General features: G+C 41.5%; 1 protein-coding gene and 1 long non-coding RNA gene across 4 annotated transcripts in view; one reads left to right on the plus strand and one right to left on the minus strand.

Annotated features, from left to right (window-relative positions):
* LOC125755579 (uncharacterized) overlaps nucleotides 1-4,243 on the minus strand; it is a 68,591-nt gene extending 64,348 nt beyond the window's left edge. Inside the window, exon 1 of the long non-coding RNA XR_007412372.1 lies at nucleotides 3,594-4,243. This is a non-coding gene — a long non-coding RNA (uncharacterized LOC125755579). The remainder of the gene's footprint in view (nucleotides 1-3,593) is intronic.
* Nucleotides 4,244-4,331: 88 nt separating this feature from the next.
* The window catches only part of SYNE2 (spectrin repeat containing nuclear envelope protein 2), a 319,917-nt gene continuing 308,196 nt past the window's right edge, over nucleotides 4,332-16,052 (plus strand). For 2 of the 3 annotated variants that reach the window (XM_025442803.3, XM_025442805.3), the window contains exon 1: nucleotides 4,333-4,511. The gene's annotated coding sequence lies outside the window, so the exon portion shown is untranslated. Of the gene's footprint in view, nucleotides 4,512-16,052 lie in introns of all 3 variants that reach the window. The other variant, XM_025442804.3, reaches the window with a different exon arrangement.

The following is a 16,052-nucleotide window of genomic DNA, read 5'->3' on the forward strand; positions in this document are numbered from 1 at the left end:
ATTTATTCATGAAAGACACACAGAGAGAGAGAGAGAGAGGCGCAGAGACACAGGCAGAGGGAGAAGCAGGCTCTATGCAGGGAGCCCGTCACGGGACTCGATTCCGGATTTCCAGGATCACACCCTGGGCTAAACCGCTGAGCCACCAGGGCTGCCCTGGTATAGCTTTTTGAGTTAGAAATATAATCCATTTATAGTCATTCTTTTATTTTCATTGTATAAACATTTGAAGGCTACAAATTTTCCCCTAATAATCACTGGTTTGTTTTTTACAGATTCTGATAAATACTGTTTCCATTTATTTTTTTGTTTTTAGAAATTATGAATTCAATTTGTACACTAAGTTTCATTTCATCCAATACTTCTTTAAAAGTACACTTTAAAATTTCTAGGTGGAAAGGATCATTTTCTTTCAGATCTTGTTATCAATTTTCAGTATTATTATAATGTTTATTACTATTATTTAATTAAAATACTATTTGCATTATTTCTAGTTCTATTATTGAGGAGTGACACAGTACAATGTTAATTTTCATGACCGAGTCCAAATGTGCTTGGGGAGAAAGTATACTCTCTATTTCTGAGGTGTAAATTTAAATATATCCATGAGATTTACTTTATTTATTATGTTGTTCAATTTTTTATATGTCTAATTTGATCCGTCAGGCCTGCATTGGCTTGAGAGAGATGTTGATGTCCCTCATTTTTATTGTATTTTATTGTAAACTGAGCAGTATGGTAAATTCAATGTTCTGCATTTGAGAGTAAAACAAACAAGATATACAACAGGGTTCCTCTAAGTGGTGCTTTTATTTTGCTAAAAACTTCTCTAGGTTCTAATCCAGGGACTGCCGATACTAGTTTTATGTTATTAGACAAATATTTAATTCTCAGGCTTTGTCTGTCTCCCATGTAAAATGAGATGAGTTATGGGATATTTCTTTAATCCAATACAATAATTTATCAATACAATAAAAGTGCTTTTGAAATAATGCCCGCTGTTACTGACTAAAATTATTGCAATAATAGTGGTTATTTGTTAAATGCTTCCTCCCTGCCAAGCTCCATGCATAGCACTTTACATATGTTTTCATTTAATAGTGGCATATTTGTCTTAGTTTTTCTTCAAACTCTAGAATGTTGGCCTCTTTGATTCAACTGGCAGAAACTTGATTGATTGGCTCGGTATTTTAGGAGACCATCAATTGCATAAATTGACAGTGGGTACTTGCATGTTGTTGGATCCAGCTTTTTATTTGAATCAGGACAATGGTCAGAGAGATCACATTGGTCAAGGGAGCAATTAGCCAACATTTATTTCTGTCAGTTTCCAGGTTTGGCAGGAAACAAGACCAGAATGAGATAAGGAGCTCAGATCTTTACAGGGTGTGATTGAAATCTTGGACAAAGAGGAACATAGCCGTTTTCCTGGCCAGCTATTTTCATCCCAGGCCTATACAAGTGCTCCCAATGGTAAAAAATATTGTGGCGAAAGATTGTTCCTTGAGATCAGCAGACTTAATATCCTAACAAGGAGTAGCTTAGCTCTAAGCCAATGTCCTTTTGTCTTTAGTAGTAACTCTGTTGATAAAATGGAAGTAGTAAAATGGTTTCATCCTGCCTCAGATTAATTAACACAATACATGCCCCTTCAGCTAAAGATAGTTTGTGTTGTTCTTAAACTCAGTTATCCATCTGGTCAATCATGTAACGTTATTATCTTCTATTACCATCAGGATTGATAAATAGATGATACTAGTGTCAATTTTTCTTCCTTCTGTGCCCCTGGCAGAGACTCAGTGTCTATTCAATTTGTATCTTTTCTTGCCAAACTTCCCAACATGACACCCAAGTACAAGACTAGAATTTGCTCCCACTATAAAATCCATTGCCATTCTTACATAGGCACTCTGGATGCAAAGACAAGGAGCTGGGCAGCCTAGTGTGGGACACAGGAATGTAAACAACAACTCTAGTTCACAGCAATCCATGCTGTGACAGAGAGGAGTTGCTGCCTAACTTTAAGAGTGGTGAATTTAATTTCTTTAATGGCACGAGGATATCCAACTCACCTGAATGCCTCAGACTATGTTATTTGTCCTGCTCAGTACAATGTGCCAGTAGGTATTGAATGTCTGCTTTGGCAGTTCTCACCGTATGCCACTGCATGCTTGTGTACCAAGTCACAGATGTGCTTTTAGTTTGATCAATTTGTAAAATTTGTGTTTAGCGCAATTGGAGCTGGCAATTCCCTCAGGTAAGCTGTTGAACTGAATGGGATCTTCTGCTATAAATACAGATGCTGGATGTAAATAATAGCTAAGAGGCATAACATGACATCATACTATGTTATTGTACTATCTGGTTTTTTTTGTTTGTTTGTTTGTTTTTTGTTTTGTTTTGCTTTGTTTTTGGTGCATGGGAGAATGTGGGCAGGGCTGAGTTCATGGCAACCCTGACTCTGCCAGTCAGAGATGTAAGCATATGAGCCATCCGTTCACATGCTCAGTGTTGTGTTTCAAAAGAACCGGGTGTGGCTCTGTTTGGTTTAGGTATGTATTACTTTTTATTTTCATTTCAAAGCATAGAGGATCTGTTTCAGTGCTCCTGTCATTAGTCTAATTTGCTGATTTAAAAGTAGGTTTTGCTTTTATATCCAAACAGGCATGGCTAGGAGACACTATAGATCATTAAAAGACTCTAACTGGGGACATCTGAAAACATTTTGAGACACTTTATTCTGGACTCTGGTAAGTGCACTAGATACAATATGGAACAATAGTCCTTTCACTTTGAGGACTTGTAGCATAGATGCCTAGAAGGGAACAATAATTAAATGATTCATAATATTTTCTCCAGAGACTGTTGCCATGATGATTTTGCAGCATTTACTCTAAAGGAAGCAACCGATGTAAAATGGAAATGAATAGCATGAATAGAACAGAGAAGAAAAGTAACAGACAATGCTTTGTAGACAGCTCCATGAACCCTAGAGCCCACACTTTCCTGAAACTGGCTCTTTAATTTGTATGTATTGCATCAGGCAAAATGTTTCTATGAAAAGACACTCTCAGACCAGAAGGATCTTCTTGCTTTATAGACCTTTGTTGTGACCCAAGCCATTAATTATAAATAATGCACACATGGGTAGTCTAAGAAGAGAAGTGATACTATCGGAATGATTATCTTGGAATACAAGGAATGGCACATAGGTTGACACTGTGCTGTTTTGTTGAGTTGAGCTTTTGCCCATCGAGAAAAATGTGCACGTCAAATAACTGAATCATTCCAGTACTCAAAGAGGTACAAGTTTTTGAAACGGTTGTCCCAAACCTTGGGTAAGATCTACAATTATTTTTTTTTCTTCATTAATATGTGTTAACTGAATGCATTATCAAAACTCTAATGTCTGCTCCTTACCATTTGGTTTGGGTCATAACCACCAAATTTAACTAAGTAATCCAGGCAAGATTCTGTAGCCACACAATATATATGAACTTGGATTTATAAGAAGTTAAATTTGATTGCAATACAAACACAATAAATATTTTAAAGTCACTTATTTATGTAACAACAGTGAGTTCATACAATACCTTTCATTCAGGACTCTAAGTGCTTTAATAATGCTGCCCTAGCCGTGCAGGAGGTAAGTGGGAGTCAAATGACATCATCCTGAGTCCAAAGGCATTGAGTAATTTGCTGGTATATCAAATTGGCACCTGCAGGATGGATTCCCAAGGACCCAGCTTCCAGTGAGTTTCAGATCTGGAAGATGTTACGGTGTCATAGGATTGAGGCCTTTCTGGAGCCGGGGGAGGCAGGGACCCAGGGTTCTGCATTTTCACAAAGCCTCGCCTTCCCTCCAGGGGATCCTGAAGTCTGGACCACGCTATAAGAAATACCGACCCAGATCTTAGAGGTCATCAAGTCCCAACTCTTCAAAGGGTCCGCAAAGATTAGATGAGTCCGTCAAAGTTTGGTAGCTAATTTGCACATCTGCCCGGTCACCCCCATCTCAAAGACCCAGGAGTCCGGGAAGGTTGGAGAAATTCCTCGATGAAATCGGGCGGAAAAGCTTTTCTGAGGGAGTCTGTGACATCCCTCCGGCCCCCGGCCGTTAACCTGCCCCGAGTTAGCATCTCCCTCAGACCGTCTCCGACGTCCCGAAACACGGAAAGAAAGTTGGCGGCCCAGGGCGGCCGCGGGCCCGCGGGGGAGGGCGGCTCCGCCTCCGGGCCCGCGGGCGGGCTGCGCACTGGCCGCCGAGCGGCGGGCGCGGGACTCGGAGGCGGGCGGCGGGCGGGCGGGGAGGCGCGGGGCGTGGTCTGCAGCTCTCCAGGCGCCGAGGAGCGGAGCGCGCTGTGCTGCGCGCGGGGCCTCGGGCTGGACGGAAAACGGAGCGAGAGCCAGCGAAGGGCGCGATCCAGGGAGCGAGGCCCGCGGGGCCCGACCTGCGCCGGCCCCGGCCCCGGCCCGCGCCCGCGCCCACGCCCCCCGGCCGGCCTGCGGCGGTGAGCGCGGTCGCGGCCCCCAGCGCCCCGGTGCGCCCCGGAGGGAGCGGGCTGGGGCGGGGAGGGAGGGACGGACGGACGGACGGAGGGAGGGAGGGGAAGGGGCGGGGGCGGGGGCCCCACCCGCTGCGGGGGTCCGAGCCCGGCCCCCGGAAACTTTGCCGGGGTGGGGAGCGCGGGGTGCGTGGAGGGCGCCGCAAACTTGTCAGCGGGCGGGGCGCCGCGGGGATCGGGGCGAGCGCCCGCGGGCCGCGATGGTCTCTCCGGCTTCTTTGTGTCACCTCCGGGCCCCAGCGCGCCGGTCCGCCCGGCTCAGAACGGGGCTGCGCGGGGGGCTCGGCCCGGGTCCCCGCCCCGCCCCCGCCCCCCGCCCCGCCGCCGGGCCCAGGCCCCCGCGCTCCGGATCCGCCGATTGTTTTCTTCCCTCGCGTCACGCCTGGGCGGGAAAGATTTTGAACCCCGCGTGAGCTGGGGGCGGAGAGCCGGGCGCGGGGCTTGCGGAGCGGGGGCGGCCCCAGGGCCGGGGCGCTCCGGGCGGGGGGGGGGGTGGGGGGCGGCTCGCGCGGCTCGCCCTGGAATTCCGTTGGGATCGCTTGGGGTCTTTGTTGTCTGAATTGCCGTGAGGGTCTGACGGGAGCACTCTCTCCCCTTTAGGTTATTTTTTCTTCTATTATAAAAGCGGGCGGTGGGGGTGGGGGTGGGGGTGGGGGTGGGGCTGGAGGTGGGGGCGGGGGCGGGGGCGGGGGGCTTGGGTGGAATCGGTGCTGCTCGGAACACCGCGAGCCACCTTGCTGGATGATGGAGCTGGACAAGCCCCGGGGTAACACCGGCCTTTGTGGGCGCTCGTTATTTCCGAAAGTTAGGATTTTCCCCTCCCCTAGTGGAAGGGAGCGCCTGAGCTGGAAGCCAGCCGCGCGGTTGTGTGCAAGCTCCGGCAGGTCGGAGCCCAACCCCGCCGGGGCGTTTCTTTGTAGCCGCTCGGCACTTGGGCATCGCTTTTCTTCTTCTTCTTCTTCTTCTTAAAGTTCGTGAGATTTCCAGCAACTTTCATCCGCCCTTCTGAAAGTTTCCATAGCTCCGAAGTCCTCCTTGCGGTTATCGTGTGGTTGTGCTCGGATGCGTTCGGCCACTTTTAGGGCTGCGGGTTACAATGAGCGTCTGAACCTACCTGGCCCTAAACCGCCGCGACCCCTGCCACCGAGACCTCGTAAATACCACCAGGCGCGGGCGTTCACCTTTTAGGAGATGGACTATTTGCCGTGTCCCTGTGCTTTAATGCGTGACCCCTTTTTGAGTTTTCTCTCTGGAAAACCGTTGGGACTTTCAAGGGCTTTCCCGAGATAATCACTAAAGGGCCTTAGCCCCGCCATTACGCCCCCTGCCCCCTAAGGCCCCACGAGGGCGAAGAAAGCAGGTGTATTCCTCACCAGGAGTTTCGGTGAAGACTCTGGAGATGCCGAAATAAGTAAAAGAGTGGGAATTCTTAGTTCTTTGTTCACATGCTTGAGTTAACTGAGCTAAGTTTGAATTCAACAAAAATAAAATCCAACCAGTTTGGTCAGTTTAGCCCCGTACATGAAGACTGCTAAAAAAAAAAAAAAAAATAAATAAAATAAAATAAAATAAAATAAAATAAAATAAAATAAAAAAAAATCATGGGAATAAGTTTACCCAATTAGCAATTTTACAAGCATTTCAGTGCATTAGTGCTAGTTGTGTTTGCAGGATATTGCCGTTTGTTTAGAGAACCGATCACAAGGGGATTATGCTAGGTAGTGCCCAGTAGCTTAACAGAGTTTAAAGCTCAAAAATGGAATCTGCCGCGTCTTAATAAGGAAGGGTAAAAGTGAAACGCAATTGGTTAATTTGTCGTTACCCAGATGTTTTTAATATAGATTTTTGGTAATTTCACAAAATTACTCATTCATTGACTCAGATAAGCTCTTAACCGTATGTTGACGATGGTGCTGAAATCTGGGGTTCCCAATAATAATAGTTTCCATTTATGGAGTGCTTATTTTGTGCCAGTAAATGCTTTGCATAGATTACCTCACTTAATAAATATTTATTGAGTGCCTACAATGTATTGTGCTAGGTGCTGGAGTTGTAATAGCACAGGCTTGGGACTGCTGTGGTTCCCGCCAGTGGTGGGCAAGAGCTGGGGAGGATCCACAGGATGTGAAAAACATTAGCAAACTAATTGCAGTTTTAAAAATGTCCATCAGATCACACATTTCCCTGTTAAAAATTCTTCAGTGGCTTCCCATCTCCCTCCGAGTGAAAGGCAGACCTGTTTGTGGCCTCCAGAATTTACACCATCTTGGTCCTCCTCCTTCCCCAGTCCTTCACCTTTTCGATCTTATCTGTTGCTCTGCTTCTTGCTCATACTCTCCAGCCAGACTAGTTTCCCTGCTGTTTGAGGTGCCTTTGGCCTTGCCGTTTCCTCTGCTTGGAATGCCCTCCGCGCAGCCCGCATTTCGGTCTGGTTCCCTCCCTGACCCCCTTCACTTCTTTACGCAATATTGTGTTCTCAGTGAGCAGTGGCAAAACCCCAGATTTAAAAATCATAACCCCTCTTGCAACTCCCATTCCCCTGTTGACGATTTATTGGTTTTCTCCATGGCACCTATGGCCATAGAACTAATATACTCGGGATCTCTGGGTGGCTCAGCGGTTTAGCGCCTGCCTTTGGCCCAGGGTGTGATCCTGGAGTCCCGGGATCAAGTCCTGCATTGGGCTCCCTGCATGGAGCCTGCTTCTCCCTCTGCCTTTATCTCTGCCCCCCCCCCCCCCCGCGTGTGTCTCATGAATACACAAATAAAATCTTTTAAAAAATAAATTAAAAAAAAAAAAGACCTAACATACCCTGGGTTTTACTCATTCCCCTGCTAGACCACACTCCATCGATGCTGGTAGTCACTGTGGTGCCCTCAGAATCTGGACCAGGGCCTGATGAGCCGTAGGTCCTTAAGAAGCATTTGTTGAGTGGACGTTGAGTAGAAAGGAGACAGCGACCAGGGGCTCCTGTGTTAATGGTGAGAAGGCTTCTCTGTGGAGCTGCTGTTTCTGCTGCGTCTGTGATGAGAAGGAGCTGTCCATGATGTTGGGGCAGGAGGCTGTGGGGACCATGAGGCATCACGGAAGATCAGCAGGGGAGACAGCACTGAGGCAGGAAAGAACTCCGCGACGTGTGGCTTTATTGCAACTGGGAGGGGATGTTTGTGCCTGAGCTTCGTCAGCTGGAGGGAGAAAGCTAAGTGAAGATGGAGTGGTAATCAGGTGAAAGACAGGGCCTGTGTAGGCCAAGGTTTGGATAAATTCACAGTGAATCCTCATACATACCCTTCCAGCCCTGTTTGAAATTTTGTAAAACTGGGCATCAGATAATATATATATATATATTTTTTAATTTATTTATGATAGTCACAAAGAGAGAGGCAGAGACATAGGCAGAGGGAGAAGCAGGCTCCTTGCACCGGGAGCCCGACGTGGGATTGGATCCCGGGTCTCCGGGACCGCGCCCCGGGCCAAAGGCAGGCGCTAAACCGCTGCGCCACCCAGGGATCCCGGGCGTCAGATAATATTCTGAGGCTACCTGGTAGGTGAATGGCAGTGCCTAGGCTAGGAAGCCAGGCTCTCCGACCTCAGTATACTTATATTTGATCACTGTGCCAGCGTCAAACGATAGAGACCCTATCCTGATGGATGAGCCCTTGCTGTATACGTGTGGCAGTGTGGGACAAGATGGGTTCTTCAGGGCTATGGGACAAGGGAAGCACCTGGTTCTGCCGGGGAGTGGAACAGGCCAACTAGGAAAAAAACGAAATAATAAATAATATATAATATATAATATAATAAATAATAATAATAATATATAATATATATAAATATAAATAATATATAATATAATAAATAATTTTTCCTTTTTAAAAATTATTATGAAATATATTTCATATATTTTCATATATTTCAGATTGGCTACATCTTAATTAAGAAATGATGTTAATGTTAAAAGCAATAGCCTGTTCTTCAGGGCTTTCCTGTGTGTTCACTTTTTATTCCTGCTTGCTTTCACATCTACCAATGACCTGTGTCATATGCCCTCTTTCTTACTTTTACCAAATAAAAGTTTGTTTCTGGAACAGTGTAAAATCACTTATGTTTGAAGCCTGTAATTCTTCACTGATTTTCAGGTTATGTTCTTTTTTGATTGTTACCTTAAACTGTCTACACTTTGTGGGGTAGTGTGATAATTCTTACACTGGCTCTGTTGAGTGTAATTGACACACAGCTGCACATATTTAGAGTGTAAGATTTGGTAAATTTTTTACATATATGTAGATCTGTGAAACCATCTCTCCCTTGGGCCCCTCCCTACATCCTGCATCCTCTTTTTCTAGACAACTGAAGATACAGTTTTTTGACCCTATGGATTAGTTTGTATTTTTAGAATTTTATATAAATGGAATCATGCAGTAAGGGCTCTTTTTTGTCTGGCTTCTTTCACTTAGCACAATTATTTGGAGATTTCATCCATTTTGTGTGTATTCATTCCTTTTTGTTGCTGAATGGTATTCCATAGTATGGATATATCTCAGTTCATTCATCATTCACCCATTGGTTGACATTTGGCTTTTTTTCCAGTTTCTGGCTATTAAAAATAAAGCTGCTGTGAATATTTAAAAAATTTTTTTGAAACGATTTTTTAAAAATTTATTTGAGAGAGAGGGAGAGTGAGAGAGATCACAGAGGGAGAGGGAGAAGCAGACTCGCTGCTGAGTGGACAGCCTGATGGGGCTTGATCCCAGGATCCTGAGACCATGGAGGCAGATACTTAACCAACTGAGCCATCCAGGCACCCCAGGCTGCTATGACTATTATGTACAGTTTTGTGTAGACATTTGCTTTCATTTCCCCTGGGTAAATATTTAGGAGTGGAATGGCTGGATCATATGGTAGATGTATATGTTTTGAAGTGGTTGTACCATTTTAGATTCCCAAAGTTGTATATGAGGGTTCCACTTGCTCTGCATCCCTGTCAATATTTGGTGGGGTCAGGCTTTCCATAGACATTCTACTAGAGGTGTAGTGGTATCTCATTGTGGTTTTAATTTGCATTTCCGTGATGGCTAATGATATACTTATATACCATCCATATATCTTCTTTATTGACATTTCTGTTTATTTTATTTTTGGCTCATTTTTTTATTGGGTTGGTTTCTTCCTTATTGTTGAGTTTTGAGAATTCTTTATATTTTTTATATATAAGTTCTTTATCAGATACAGGATTTGCAATATTTACTTTCAGCCTATTCCCTGTCTTCTATTCTCTTAACCAGTATTAGAAGATCAGAAGTTTTACATTTTAATTTATTCTTTCATGAATTAAACTTTTGATGTTGTACCTTAAGAAATCTTTGCCTAGGGATCCCTGGGTGGCGCAGCGGTTTGGCGCCTACCTTTGGCCCAGGGCGCGATCCTGGAGACCCAGGATCGAGTCCCACATCGGGCTCCTGGTGCATGGAGCCTGCTTCTCCCTCTGCCCGTGTCTCTGCCTCTCTCTCTCTCTGTGACTATCATAAATAAATAAAAATTAAAAAAAAAAAAAGAAATCTTTGCCTAACTCAAAGTGACAAAGATCTTTTTGTAAGAGTTATTTATAACTTTTTATTTATTTTAGTTATTTATAAGCTTTGGGAAAGCTCTATAAAAAGAATGTAAAACCATAAAGTTTTCATTTTACGTTTATGTCAGGCTACTTTGAGTTAATATTTGTTTACAGAGCAAAGTATGAGTTGAAGTTTATTTTAACTGCTACTGGGAACACTTGGCAATTTCTAGAGACAGATAATGTATGGAGATGATGTCTTGTGTGTGTTAGGGGTGGGAGATGGGTGGCATTTGCTGTTGGCATCTAGTGGGTCAAAACCAGGGATGCAGCTCAAAATACTACAATGAACAAGAGCGATCCTCTCAACAGAGAATCATTCAGACAAAATGTCAGTAGTGCCAAGGTTGAGAAACCCTAGGCTAGAGGTTTATCAATTTTATTGACCTTCCCAATGAACCAGTATTGGTTTTATTGACATTTTCTTTTGTTTTTCTATTTTCCATTTAACTGACTTTTCACTCTGATCATTATTGTTTCCTTTCTTCTACTTACTTTGGGTTTAATTTGTTCGTCTTATTTTAGTTTCCTTTTTTTTTTTTTTTTCAAATTATTTGAGAGAGAGCATGAGAGAGAGGGGTAGAGGGAGAAGTAGATTACCTGCTCAGCAAGGAGCCCAGTGTAGGGCTTGATCCCAGGACCCTGAGATCATCACCTGAGCCGAAGGCAGACACTTAAACCACCTACCCACCCAGGTGCTCCATTATTCTAGTTTCTTTAGGTCATTGGTTTTGTGACTGTTTTTCTTTTTCTGTATAGATGGTTAGTCCTATAAATTTCCTCCCAGATACTGCTTTAGTGACATCTCACAAATTTGGTATGGTGTAAATCCATTTTTATTCCGTTCAGAATACTTTAAAAAACACTTTCTTTGATACGTTTTCTGACTGGGAATTACCCATATTACTTGGTCTCCAAATATTTCTGGATTTTCTAGAGATCTTTCTGTTAATGATTTCTAATTCAATTCTGTTGTTGTCAAAGAGCATACTTTGTATGGCTCAAATCCTTTTAAATTTATTGAGGGTTATTTTATAGCCCAGAATAGAATTTATTTTGGTAAATGTTCTATGTGCACTTGAAAAGAATGTGTATTTTAATTATACCATGTTAAAGGAACATAATATCAAGATGATTTATCCCTATTCATGTTAACCTCAATCACCTGGCTGAGGTGTCAGGTTTCTCCACTCTAAGGTTCCTCTTTTCTCCCCCTTCTGTTCTGTACTTTTTGCTAAGGAAGTCACTATGTGCAGCTCACACTTAAGGAATGCAGAGTTGTGCTTCACCTCCTTGAAAGGTGTTACTTTTTTATTCAGTGTGATGATCCTTGTCTTTTATTTTTTATTTTTTAAAAAATGTATTTAAGTAATTTCTGCACCCAACGTCTGGGTTGACCCTGAGATCAAGAGTCACATGCTCTTCTGACTTAGCCAGCCAGGCACCCCCAGTGTGATGATCTCTGTCTTTTAATTGCATTGTTTAGACCATTTGTATTTAAAGTATTTATTAATATGGTTATGTTTAAATCTACAACCTTCCTATTTGTTTTCTGCTTTTCTCATCTGCTCTTTGTTTCTTTTTTACCCCTTTTTAGTCTTTGTTTGGATTTATTGACTATTTTCCATCATTTCATTTTATATACTTTTTTTTTGGCTTATTAGCTATCATTATTTTGTTATTTTCATGGCTGCTTTAGGATTTGTAGTATACACTTTTAATTTGTCACAGTTGACCTTCAAGTGTTATTATCCCACCTTATGTACAGTATGAACATCTTGCTATAATAGTATGTTTCCATTACTCTCCTTGTGACCTTTTTGTTATTGTCATAGATTTTATTTTTTGTCTGTTAATAGATCCCACACTACATTATTATTTTTGTTTGAAGTTATTTTTTATTTAAAATGTTTTTTAAAGTTAGCTCCTTTTTATTTTTTATTTTATTTTTTTTGAGAAAAAGAGGACACACGCATGTGCATATGAATGGGGGAGGTGCAGGGGGAGAGAGAATCTTAAGCAGGTTCCACACCTGGTGCAGCGTCCCATGCAGGGTTTATCCTATGATCCTGAGATCATGACTTGAGCTGAAATCAAGAGTTGTATGCTTAACCTACTGAGCCACTCAGGTGCCCCTGAACAGTCAGTTATTTTTTTAAGGAGATCTAAATAATAAGAAAAAAAATCACATATGTATCCATACAGTTATACAGGTTATACTCTTTATTGTACTATTGTTAAATAAAAGAAATAATATATATGGAGGTTTATTGGGTTCATATATATATGTATATATAGAAATATATATTCTAACTTCTAAAGTTAGAATAAAATTTTTAAAAAGTAGTGAAGGGGCACCTGGGTAGCTCAGTCAGTTAAGTGTCTGCCTTTGGCTCAGGTCATGATCTCAGGGTCCTGGGATCAAGCCCCACAATGGGCTCAATGGGGAGTCTGCTTCTCCTTCTCATTCTGCCCCTTCCTTCTGCTTGTGTTTTCTCTCTCTCTCTCTCTCTCTCTCACTCAAATATTTACAAAATAAATAATAAATAGTGAAATTCAGAAATCAGAGCATAGTTCATTTTCTTAAACTAAATCTGCTGAATTGCTGTTGAGCAGATGATTACTATAATAGAAAGATATTTCAGGATACTGTAGAATATTAGAACATTCAGAATACCTGAACTTGGAGAACTCTCTAGACAGGCAGTGCTGAGTGTGTTGTGTTTCTTTTCTTTCCTGTGGGCAATATTAGGAGGATGGAGGTAGATGGGGGAAGGAATCAGTCCACCTGTGCTAATTACCTTCCAGACCCTGAGAAACTTTAAAACATGAGTTTGGAAGCATTTTTGTTTCTTTTGATGGTGTGTGAGATGAAAAGTACTTAGTTATAGCTCCTCAGGTCAAAGTAACACATTTTTAAAATTTTTATTTATTTATTTTTAAGATGATTTATTAGAAAGCAGGAGGAGGAGTGGAGAGAGAGGGAGAAGCAGACTTGATGCTGAGCCTGGGGACCCTGAGATCATGACCTGAGCTGAAATCAAGAGTCAGTCCCTCAACGCACTGAGCCACACAGGCATTCCGCACAAAATAAAAGATTTGACAACAGTGAGCTTCCAGCTCCCACTTGTCAGTCTGTGCTGGATTGAAAACTCCAGTGTGAGATGCAGTTCTTAGACTTCCAGAATTCTCCATCTACTTGTTGCTCTAGTTCCAGCTGACATTTAGTCTTCCCTTGGGTATTGCCAGTGTTTGCTTTTGTCACCAGGGAGTAGCTCCCCTCCATCCAGTTATGTAAATGCACCCCTATTCTAAATATGAATACACTGACAAATACTCAGCTATAAATGAGTGGGGAAAATCAATTCATTCAACAAGTTAATTTATTTTGTAAATATTTATGGAGTCCGGGCTCTGGAACATTGATGAAAATTTATGCCCCTTGCTCTGAGACAGGCAATTGTCTAATAGGAGAAAGGCCCACAAACAGAGGAGCATGCAATCCCAGGTAGTAACTGGTGATCACTACAGTGGAGACACCAACAGAGTCATGGGAGTAAGCTCAGAACAGTGCTTCTCTGAGTGTGTTCTGGGTATCAGCAGCATCAAACCTCCTAAATTAGAAACCTTGGGGATAGAGCCCAGCAATCTGTGTTTCACAAGCCTTCCAAGTGATCATGATGCACACTTAACTTTGTGAACCAGTAGCATAGAGGATGAGATGATCTCTGAGATTTTTTACCCTAGATTTCAAATTCTAGGAGTGTGATTTAGAAATGTGATATTTACTCCATTGTACTTTTTTTTGCTTATGCTATAAAAATGCATGGAAAGCATCATGTTAGTTCCAATATGTGTTTTTATTATTAATACAATTTCTCCTCTTGTACCTACTATTCATCATGAACTACAATATTGGTGTCATTGATTCCTTGTCCTATATCCTCATGTCTTCGCATCCTTAGAGATGACAGCCTACAAAGAACAACACTGTGTAGCAAAATATCAGTCCATAAAATGACATACTTCCTTACTGAGGTTAGCTCATTGAATATAAAAGATTTGCTTACGTATCATCTAGATTGGGAGCCATACATAGTGAAGTGCTTTGGGTACACAAGGTTGTATACATATATGTGTGGTTCTCAGAAGCCATTGTCACTTTCATATGTGATATAATGTGTGCCAGTGTGCGTTTCAGACTTTCTAAGGTCAAGCTAAGTCTAATGATCCCGTAACCAGGAATGTCTAAGAGATTTATTACCCCACTATACTTTAAAAGCAGTGTTGGCACTAATGAAGTGTCATGTAAAACATTAATTGCTATGTGAGTAAAACAGAAATTCAAAATGGCAAAGTTATGCCTGACACTGGAGCAGTAGTAAATTGGATTTTAAAAAACCTTATGAAACATTGCACATCTATCCCAAAGCAAGATAATAGTGAAGTGAACGCCTGTGTAAACATTACTCAGTATTGTTAATTGTCAAATCCTGCCAGTGTGGCTTGACCTGTACTCTCACCTATCTTCCTTATGCTGGATTATTTTGAAGTAAATTCCACACATCATATTATTTCATCCATAAATAATTAGATTTTAAATTATTTGAGCTATTAAGATGCTAGAGATGAATATGAAATTGAATCACAAATAGCCATGGTTACACATTAAATTATAGATAAAGTTTATCTGGAATTTATTTACACAAAAGATAGTAAAACAAAACAGTAGTGTGGAGATATGTGTACATATATTCCTACTAAAGTTCACTAAAAATAAATATAATGGTTATGACAGTGAATACATTCTACCAAAATATTTTATAAACCTTCATCATCATGATTGTAGTATATACATTATATTTATAGATAATTTTCCAGAGAGTAAGGAATAATATACATCCATGTGCTGCCAAAATTGAAATACTGTGCTTGATGGGGAACCTTTAATTTGACAGGTAGGTTTTTGTGAAGGGAGTTATTATAAGAAGGTTTTATAGATTTCTAGGCCAATTTTTAATATATTTAAATTAAGAATTCTCATTACTCATTTCAGCAATTATGTTGCTTTATTTGAAAAGAAAGAGTGTTTAACATTCAGGGATGAACAATACATCTTTCAAAAAGATCTCATCCTTAGTACTTGTACTACACACAGTCTTTTTATCAAAGTTAGAATTAACCTATTTAGTTAGAGCTTGGGGTGCAAGATACTTCATGTTTGGGGTGTGTGTGTGTGTGCGCATGTGCACAGAATTCATTCACACAGACACACCACCTGTTTTCTCCTAATCTGGCTTTGGAGTACAAGTTGTGGGACCCTGAGGAAAAGATGATTGTATTGTGCTAAGTTCTTCAGGTTTGGCTGCTTCTGTGTGATACATTAATTAATGGGTCATACCATAGAATTTACCTAATTTTCATTTACAAAAGATTTAATTACTCAGAAGTCATCTTTATCTTTAAGTGTAAATTGAAAAAAAAAATAAAGACTGTTTCCCATGCCCCCCAAATAAATAATAAAGAAAAAAAAACCCCACAACTCAAATGAATCTAAGCTATTAGTACTATGGTAGGTTCTAGCCAACATGATGGGATTGTTTGGTAGAATAATACATGCTAGAGCTATGAGTTCAAAATTTTAAGCAAGTGATTTAGAAAGAAAAAAATAAGAAAGGAATGCCTACTATACTTTCTGCTTTTAAAGCTGTTAAAGGTGTGTTTTATTATGTGTACTTGTGTGTTGACAAGAAAAATGGGTCACAAGTGTTTTCTTGAATATCATTTTTAGTCACTCATTTGATGACACTGAGTAAGAGCTTTTCCTGTTAATAGACCTTTGTTTAAAGGAAAGTCTGGTACCTTTGTAGTCT

The sequence above is a fragment of the Canis lupus genome, chromosome 8, assembly GCF_003254725.2.
Source record: "Canis lupus dingo isolate Sandy chromosome 8, ASM325472v2, whole genome shotgun sequence".
Classification (NCBI taxonomy): Eukaryota; Metazoa; Chordata; class Mammalia; order Carnivora; family Canidae; genus Canis; species Canis lupus.